At 46.7% G+C, this 10,000-nt stretch overlaps 1 non-coding gene across 1 annotated transcript; it reads left to right on the forward strand.

The window, feature by feature from the left end:
* The first annotated feature begins 9,714 nt into the window (after positions 1-9,714).
* Positions 9,715-9,869, forward strand: LOC131270133 (5.8S ribosomal RNA). The gene has a single exon (XR_009179264.1). It is a non-coding gene; the product is annotated as a 5.8S ribosomal RNA (ribosomal RNA).
* The last annotated feature ends 131 nt before the right edge of the window (positions 9,870-10,000 follow it).

Raw genomic sequence — 10,000 nt, forward strand, 5'->3', positions numbered from 1 at the left:
GGTCATATGGTATTTTACGAAAAATCGGCTAAGTCCCAAAATGGGGATGTCTGAACTACACTCAAATGTTACCACACCAAGCAAGGCAAACTTATATGAAGCAAAGGACCCTGATGGGTCATATGGTATTTTACGAAAAATCGGCTAAGTCCCAAAATGGGGATGTCAGAACTACACTCAAATGTTACCACACCAAGCAAGGCAAACTTATATGAAGCAAAGGACCCAGATGGGTCATATGGTATTTTACGAAAAATCGGCTAAGTCCCAAAATGGGGATGTCAGAACTACACTCAAATGTTACCACACCAAGCAAGGCAAACTTATATGAAGCAAAGGGACCCTATGGGTCATATGGAAATACATGAAAAATCGGCTAAGTCCCAAAATTGGGATGTCTGAACTACACTAAAAAGTTACCACATCAAGCAAGGCAAACTTATATGAAGCAAAGGACCCTGATGGGTCATATGGTATTTTACGAAAATTCGGCTAAGTCCCAAAATGGGGATGTCAGAACTACACTCAAATGTTACCACACCAAGCAAGGCAAACTTATATGAAGCAAAGGACCCTGATGGGTCATATGGTATTTTACGAAAAATCGGCTAAGTCCCAAAATGGGGATGTCAGAACTACACTCAAATGTTACCACACCAAGCAAGGCAAACTTATATGAAGCAAAGGACCCAGATGGGTCATATGGTATTTAACGAAAAATCGGCTAAGTCCCAAAATGGGGATGTCAGAACTACACTCAAATGTTACCACACCAAGCAAGGCAAACTTATATGAAGGAAAGGACCCATATGGGTCATATGGTATTTTACGAAAAATCGGCTAAGTCCCAAAATGGGGATGTCTGAACTACACTCATATGTTACCACACCAAGCAAGGCAAACTTATATGAAGCAAAAGACCCTGATGGGTCATATGGTATTTTACGAAAAATCGGCTAAGTCCCAAAATGGGGATGTCTGAACTACACTCAAATGTTACCACATCAAGCAAGGCAAACTTATATGAAGGCAAGGACCCTGATGGGTCATATGGTATTTTACGAAAAATCGGCTAAGTCCCAAAATGGGGATGTCTGAACTACACTCAAATGTTACCACACCAAGCAAGGCAAACTTATATGAAGCAAAGGACCCTGATGGGTCATATGGTATTTTACGAAAAATCGGCTAAGTCCCAAAATGGGGATGTCAGAACTACACTCAAATGTTACCACACCAAGCAAGGCAAACTTATATGAAGCAATGGACCCAGATGGGTCATATGGTATTTTACGAAAAATCGGCTAAGTCCCAAAATGGGGATGTCAGAACTACACTCAAATGTTACCACACCAAGCAAGGCAAACTTATATGAAGCAAAGGACCCTGATGGGTCATATGGTATTTTACGAAAAATCGGCTAAGTCCCAAAATTGGGATGTCTGAACTACACTAAAAAGTTACCACATCAAGCAAGGCAAAGTACCTAGGTGAACCCTAAGAAGAAACACGGACCAAGTCAGATGGCCTAAGTCAAGAGTACAAGTGACCTAGGCAAAGTTGTATGGCGCTGAGGACCCTGAAAAATCGGGTTAGTGTAGTTCAGACAGGGGAGGTTTTTGGGTCGGCTGAACCTCCTTATTTTGGGTTTTGACCTCCTCAAGAAGCTACACCTAGGCAAACTGCCTAGGGTGAAAGTGCGAAGACCAATCGAATAGTAAGACAAGTTTTGACCGATCGCCCTAGGCAAGCTTGTATGAAGAAAGGGACCCTATGGGTCATATGGAAAATCCATGAAAAATCGGCTAAGTCCCAAAATTGGGATGTCTGAACTACACTAAAAAGTTACCACATCAAGCAAGGCAAAGTACCTAGGTGAACCCTAAGAAGAAACACGGACCAAGTCAGATGGCCTAAGTCAAGAGTACATGTGACCTAGGCAAAGTTGTATGGCGCTGAGGACCCTGAAAAATCGGGTTAGTGTAGTTCAGACAGGGGAGGTTTTTGGGTCGGCTGAACCTCCTTATTTTGGGTTTTGACCTCCTCAAGAAGACAGACCTAGGCAAACTGCCTAGGGTGAAAGTGCGAAGACCAATCGAATAGTAAGACAAGTTTTGACCGATCGCCCTAGGCAAGCTTGTATGAAGAAAGGGACCCTTAGGGTCATATGGAAATTCATGAAAAATCGGCTAAGTCCCAAAATTGGGATGTCAGAACTACACTATAAAGTTACCACATCAAGCAAGGCAAAGTACCTAGGTGAACCCTAGGAAGAAACACGGACCAAGTCAGATGGCCTAAGTCAAGAGTATAAGTGACCTAGGCAAAGTTGTATGGCGCTGAGGACCCTGAAAAATCGGGTTAGTGTAGTTAAGACAGGGGAGGTTTCAGGGTCGGCTGGACCTCCTTATTTCGGGTTTTGGCCTCCTCAAGAAGACAGACCTAGGCGAATTGCCTAGGGTGAAACTGCGAAGACCAATCGAATAGTAAGACAAGTTTTGACCGATCGCCCTAGGCAAGCTTGTATGAAGAAAGGGACCCTTAGGGTCATATGGAAATACATGAAAAATCGGCTAAGTCCCAAAATTGGGATGTCTGAACTACACTAAAAAGTTACCACATGAAGCAAGGCAAAGTACCTAGGTGAACCCTAGGAAGAAACACGGACCAAGTCAGATGGCCTAAGTCAAGAGTACAAGTGACCTAGGCAAAGTTGTATGGCGCTGAGGACCCTGAAAAAATCGGGTTAGTGTAGTTAAGACAGGGGAGGTTTCAGGGTCGGCTGGACCTCCTTATTTCGGGTTTTGGCCTCCTCAAGAAGACAGACCTAGGCAAACTGCCTAGGGTGAAAGTGCGAAGACCAATCGAATAGTAAGACAAGTTTTGACCGATCGCCCTAGGCAAGCTTGTATGAAGAAAGGGACCCTACGGGTCATATGGAAATACATGAAAAATCGGCTAAGTCCCAAAATTGGGATGTCAGAACTACACTATAAAGTTACCACATTAGCAAGGCAGACTTGTATGAAGAACGGGACCCTGGTGAAAGTAGCAAATATCCCAAACCGAACATGAATATTATACACACAAGAGTACAAACATAAAGGAACACGGACCAAGCGTACCGAGAGAATTGGTACTACAGAGCCCTCGTGGTTCTACACAAAGACTTTATGTTAGGGGTTCAAGCCCCATAGTACTCAAACGGTGACAGTAGCAAATATCCCAAAACGAACGTGAATCTTATTCACAAGAGTACGAACATAAAGGAACACGGACCAAGCGTACCGAGAGAATCGGTACTATAGAGCCCTCGTGGTTCTACACAAAGACTTTATGTTCGGGGTTCACACCCCAAATCGAACGTGGAATTTACTTTCTGATGGTCATGCGGTCGTCCAAAGGGGTCTAGTATCCTGGGATGACAAGCATCACGGGCACAGCTCGTATCAAAACAGTCGAAGAGGCCCGCGAAAGCTTGCTTTCCATGGCTATGCGATGCACAAATTGAGTTTACTCACCGTAGTATAAAACGAACGAACCGAACCTATCCGAGTAGGGATAATGGGCGCAGTAACATACTTCTGTGACCCAGCGAGAGTTGAACGAGGTGACATGAACTGTCAGTGGCTTATATCAGATGGGATACATACATGAGATTGCTTTCAAATCTACACTCGAAAACCTAACCAAGTAAAAGCGAACGTGGGAAGGATTCGAAACCGGTCACGAAATCTTAAGCTGGAAAGAGTCATCACTATGGATACATATTATGCGAAACCAATCAAGTGCTCAGTACTGATCCAAAACCTAAGAGCACTAGTGAACACCTTATTCTCACCCTAGTTCACATCCAAGTGATCGACCACGTGTGTGAAGCAAAGACCAATCGAATTCCTCAATGAACCGAACACTATGAACAAATGGCCAAAAACGTTATAACTATCCAAACATCCTACTATCTAGCGAAAGTCATCACGATGGAACCATACCATGATCTTTAACCTATAGCGCTCACCATATTCCTACCCAGAGTGCAAGTGAACAGATTGCCCACCCGTACCCAGTTCACAACCACGTGATCGACTAACATACCGAGGTTACCACAAGTCAAAGTTATACGTTTACAAGCGCAAGACCAATCGAAAACCCCGAAAGCAATCTCGACCCAAAATGTATTATCCGTGAGTGTAGTCGAGTCTCGTACTCGTCATCTGTAATCGTCGGATAGAATATCCAGTACACGGTTGTCTTTCCAAATGAAATCTACATACAGAACTCGCTCTTGGCAAATGGGTGGCAATGGCGCAATCAGGAGCGAGTTCCCGTCCGGGTGCCAAGTGATTGGCAAATGTCTGGGGGAAAGCAACCATATGTTGATTTGTCTGTTAGTGTACTGGGTGTTTGAGGTATGTAGTATCCACGCTTGGTTGGGTGTGTCAGAGGACCGTGAATGCGTTCGCAACCCCAATTGGGGTACATCGGGAATGATTTTGTGGAACCGATGTGCCCGGCACACACTAAGTTTTGTTGCAAGTTAATAGTGTGCCATGTCCGGGGGGGTTGTGATTAAACTCTGGTGAATTGCGTACTGTGGTGATTGGGGTATGAAAGCCCCGCAGTTGCAATGATCGGACGCGCCTAGCGTGTCCTTTAGTTGATGGTAGGGAAATGAAGGCCCTTGTCAGCTCACCTAAGTATTCATGGAAGTTTGGCATAAGGTCGCTGTGGTAGGGGTATGAAGGCCCCGTCAGCGCATGCACAATCGGGCGCACGTGCGCTTAGCGGAGTCGAATGCCGCTCAAGTGCCTGTCCGGTGCATCGGGTGTGTGTGATACGAGGGCAATGAGGTTCGCACGGGGGCTCGCCTCCCGTGTGCTACCGGACTTGACAACATATAGAACGTGGTGTTTGCTCCTCCGGGTGCAATGGGACAATGAACATTCGAACGCAAAGTCGGAATTCTGGTTGATCCTACCAGTAATATACGCTCGTCTCAAAGGTTAAGCCATGCATGTCTAAGTACAAACAGATTTAATGTGAAACCGCATAAGGCTCAGTATAACAGCTATAATTTACGAGATCATCTACCTAGTTACTTGGATAACTGTGGAAAATCTAGAGCTAATACATGCAACATGCCAGGACCCTCGCGGGAACTGGTGCACTTATTAGTCAAACCAATCGCGGGTTCTCCGTGTCATTGAGTTGAAGTCTGGATAATGATGCTGATCGTATGGTCTCGCACCGACGACAGATCTCGCAAATATCTGCCCTATCAACTATGGATGGTAGTATAGAGGACTACCATGGTTGCAACGGGTAACGGGGAATCAGGGTTCGATTCCGGAGAGGGAGCCTGAGAAATGGCTACCACATCCAAGGAAGGCAGCAGGCGCGTAAATTACCCAATCCCGGGACGGGGAGGTAGTGACGAGAAATAACAATATGAAACTCTTTAATGATGTTTCATAATTGGAATGAGTAGAGCATAAATCCTTCTACGAGGATCAAGTGGAGGGCAAGTCTGGTGCCAGCAGCCGCGGTAATTCCAGCTCCACTAGCGTATATTAAAATTGTTGCGGTTAAAACGTTCGAAGTTGATACTTGTCCAACACAGTCCGGCTCCGCCGACCCGGTCAACCCGTGGTCGGTGGGCCAAGTCGGAATCTGGTTGCGACTCAATGGTGTGGTAGGGCACCAAGTCTGTGTCATGGTGTGCCCTTCAACGGGTGCAAGTGTAACATAGAGCTCGACCGCTCACGTTTACCTTGAACAAATTAGAGTGCTTAAAGCAGGGTGCCCAAACGCCCTAGAATAATCTTGCATGGAATAATGGAATACGACCTTGGTCTAATCTTTCATTGGTTTGTACTCAGACCGGAGGTAATGATTAACAGAAGTAGTTGGGGACACTAGTATTACGGCGCGAGAGGTGAAATTCGTAGACCGTCGTAAGACTAACTAAAGCGAAGGCATTTGTCAAGGATGCTTTCTTTAATCAAGAACGAAAGTTAGAGGATCGAAGGCGATTAGATACCGCCCTAGTTCTAACCGTAAACGATGCCAACTAGCAATTGGGAGACGCTACAACCAGGTGCTCTCAGTAGCTTCCGGGAAACCAAAGTCAGGTTCCGGGGGAAGTATGGTTGCAAAGTTGAAACTTAAAGGAATTGACGGAAGGGCACCACAATGAAATGGAGCTTGCGGTTCAATTTGACTCAACACGGGAAAACTTACCAGGTCCGAACTTATGGAGGTGAGACAGATTAATAGCTCTTTCTCAAATTTAAGGGTAGTGGTGCATGGCCGTTCTTAGTTCGTGGATTGATTTGTCTGGTTAATTCCGATAACGAACGTGACTCACATATGCTAACTAGAACGCAGTCAGCGTTAATGCGTCGATGCCGATTGGAACGGGTTAGGACCTTTCGGTGGAGTATGACCTGACACCTTCGCTGTTCGTGTGCGCAAGTGCACTTACGGTACGCTGCTTAGCAGGACAATTTGTGTTTAGCAAAATGAGATCGAGCGATAACAGGTCCGTGATGCCCTTAGATGTTCTGGGCTACACGCGTGCTACAATGTGGGTAGCAGCGTGTCTCCTATTCCGAGAGGAACGGGAAATCACTCAAATACTCACTTAGTAGGGATTATGGATTGCAATGGTCCATATGAACTCGGAACTTCTAGTAAGTGCTGGTCATCAGCCAGCGTTGAATACGTCCCTGCCCTTTGTACACACCGCCCGTCGCTACTACCGATGGATTATTTAGTGAGGTCTTTGGAGATGATCGTTCGCTGGATCCTCGTGAACCGCGTCTGCTTTATCGAAGTTGACCGAACTTGATGATTTAGAGGAAGTAAAAGTCGTAACAAGGTTTCCGTAGGTGAACCTGCGGAAGGATCATTAGTGGCCAAGTGATCCTTCCAGAAGTCCGAACCTGCGGGTTGAGACTTCGGCACAAGTTGCCATATGATAATTGACGAAACACTATAGAAGTCCGAACCTGCGGGTTGAGACTTCGGCACAAGTTGCCATATGATAATTGACGAAACACTATAGAAGTCCGAACCTGCGGGTTGAGACTTAGGCACACGTTGCCTTATACATGACTTCGAACAAATACACAAGTCCGAACCTGCGGGTTGAGACTTAGGCACAAGTTGCCTTATACATGACTTCGAACAAATACACAAGTCCGAACCTGCGGGTTGAGACTTAGGCACAAGTTGCCATATGAAAGTTGACGAAACACTAACAAGTCCGAACCTGCGAGTTGAGACTTAGGCACACGTTGCCTTATACATGACTTCGAACAAATACACAAGTCCGAACTTGCGGGTTGAGACTTAGGCACAAGTTGCCTTATACATACATTGGCCAAATAAACAGAAGTCCGAACCTGCGGGTTGAGACTTAGGCACAAGTTGCCATATTATATTCGATCAAACACTAAGTAGTCCGAACCTGCGGGTTGAGACTCAAGACCGTAACAAGATGTCACTATACAAGTCCGAACCTAAGGGTTGAGACTTAATGCGATCTAGATACCAAGTTGACATCCAATACCTGTTGAGCAAAACCAAAGATTCCCTGTTCTCGAATGATTACACTATATAACAGGGAATCATGAAGAAATCAAGCAAGCGTGAAACAAAGTCATCACTTGGGCATGCTCGATAGCCAACCACATGACCTTAACCTAAGAGAGCATGCAAACCACATGATACCTATAAACGATTAACCCGCCCTAGTTCAATCGTTCACCAAGTGATGACTTCAGTATGGCTAAGAGAAAAACTTTTGAATGGGAAAAACTCTAAGTCCGAACCTCCGGGTTGAGACTTCCGCGTCGGAGGTGGGCGCACCTCCTATCCGAAAGATGGTGAATCAGGGGTGTTCGGTCAGCAATGGTCGGATGCCCCGTCGTAGTCCAACTATGACAATCAAAGTCAAGACCTCCGGGTTGAGACTTTCCGCGAGTACAAGCATAAAGGAACACGGACCAAGCCGTACCGAGAGAATCGGTACTAGAGCCCTCGTGGTTCTACATTGAGAGAGCCCTCGTGGTTCTCATTAGGGGCTTTATGCAAGTCGTACTCAATACTGTGGTGTGAAGTATAAAGTAGTCCTCGCCTGGTCCACGCTGCTTCGGCGGTCCTGGGTAAGATAGTTAATTCTAGCTTGCCCTATAGTGGAATGAGGACACTTAATGCTTCGTCTTTTAGCGGCGGCTAGACTCCTCCTCACGGGGAACGAGTTGACGCACACAGCGGCGGCTTACGCACTATGGCAATCATGGATGCCTGAAGATTCCGTGAAGTTCTCCCCTGGTCCACGCTGCCTCGGCAGTCCTGGGTAAAATGGAATATTTCCAGCTTGCCCTATAGTGGAAGAGGACTATCCAACAATACAAAGTCAAGACCTCCGGGTTGAGACTTTCCGCGTCGGTGGTGTCGCGCACCGCCTATCCGAAAGATGGTGTAACAGGGGTGTTCGATCAGCAATGGTCGGATGCCCCGTCATAGTCCAACTATGACAACCAAAGTCAAGACCTCCGGGTTGAGACTTTCCGCGTCCGGAGGTACGCGTACCGCCTACCCGAAAGATGGTGTGCTTCTGGGGTATTCGATGAGTCGGATACCCCGTCGTAGTCCAACTATGACAATCAAAGTCAAGACCTCCGGGTTGAGACTTTCTAAGAGTACAAGCATAAAGGAACACGGACCAAGCCGTACCGAGAGAATCGGTACTAGAGCCCTCGTGGTTCTACATTGAGAGAGCCCTCGTGGTTCTCATTAGGGGCTTTATGCAAGTCGTACTCAATACTGTGGTGTGAAGTATAAAGTATAGAGTCCTCCACTGGTCCACGCTGCTCCGGCGGTCCTGGGTAAGATAGTTCATTCTAGCTTGCCCTATGTGGAAGAGGACTCAATACCCTACCTGTTGAGCTTGAAACAAAGTCATCACTTGGGCATGCTCATATTGCCATACACAATTACATTATATTCGAATGAGCATGCAAGCGACCCTATATAGACCGAACCAAAACGATAGATACCGCCGTAGTTCACCCCAACCAAGTGATGACTTCAGTATGGCTAGTGTGTGAAGTATAAAGTATAGTCCTCCCCTGGTCCACACTGCTTCGGCGGTCCTGGGTAAGATAGTTAGTTCTAGCTTGCCCTATGTGGAAGAGGACACGTAGACTTACTGTGGTGTGAAGTATAAAGTTCAGTTCTCCCCTGGTCCACGCCGCTTCGGCCGTCCTGGGTAAAATGGATTCATCCAGCTTGCCCTATGTGGAATGAGGACACTTTATGCTTCGTCTCTAAGCGGCGGCTTGCTCCTCCCTACGGGGAACGGGTATACGCGCACAGCGGCGGCTTACGTTATGGCAGTCATGGATGCCTTACGTTTCCATGAAAAGTGTGTTCCTCCCCTGGTCCACGCTGCTTCGGCAGTCCTGGGTAAGATAGTTAGTTCTAGCTTGCCCTATGTGGAAGAGGACACGTAGACTTACTGTGGTGTGAAGTATAAGGTTCAGTTCTCCCCTGGTCCACGCCGCTTCGGCCGTCCTGGGTAAAATGGATTCATCCAGCTTGCCCTATGTGGAATGAGGACACTTTATGCTTCGTCTCTAAGCGGCGGCTTGCTCCTCCCTACGGGGAACGGGTATACGCGCACAGCGGCGGCTTACGCAAGTTAGTCACCCTCGGCAGTGGATCACTCGGCTCATGGATCGATGAAGACCGCAGCTAACTGCGCGTCATAATGTGAACTGCAGGACACATGAACATTGATAAGTTGAACGCATATTGCACGTCGTGGGAACCTACCATGATGTACAGATGACTGAGCGCTTATATTTGAGAAATGTATCGCATACATTTAACTACGCCGTGACACCCGTCACGAGACGTGCACCATGATGTTAACTAGGGTCGCGACGACCCGCTAGCATTAAAGAACCCGTGGTTTACAATATACTGGCAT

The sequence above is a fragment of the Anopheles coustani genome, assembly GCF_943734705.1.
Source record: "Anopheles coustani chromosome X unlocalized genomic scaffold, idAnoCousDA_361_x.2 X_unloc_147, whole genome shotgun sequence".
Taxonomy (NCBI): Eukaryota; Metazoa; Arthropoda; class Insecta; order Diptera; family Culicidae; genus Anopheles; species Anopheles coustani.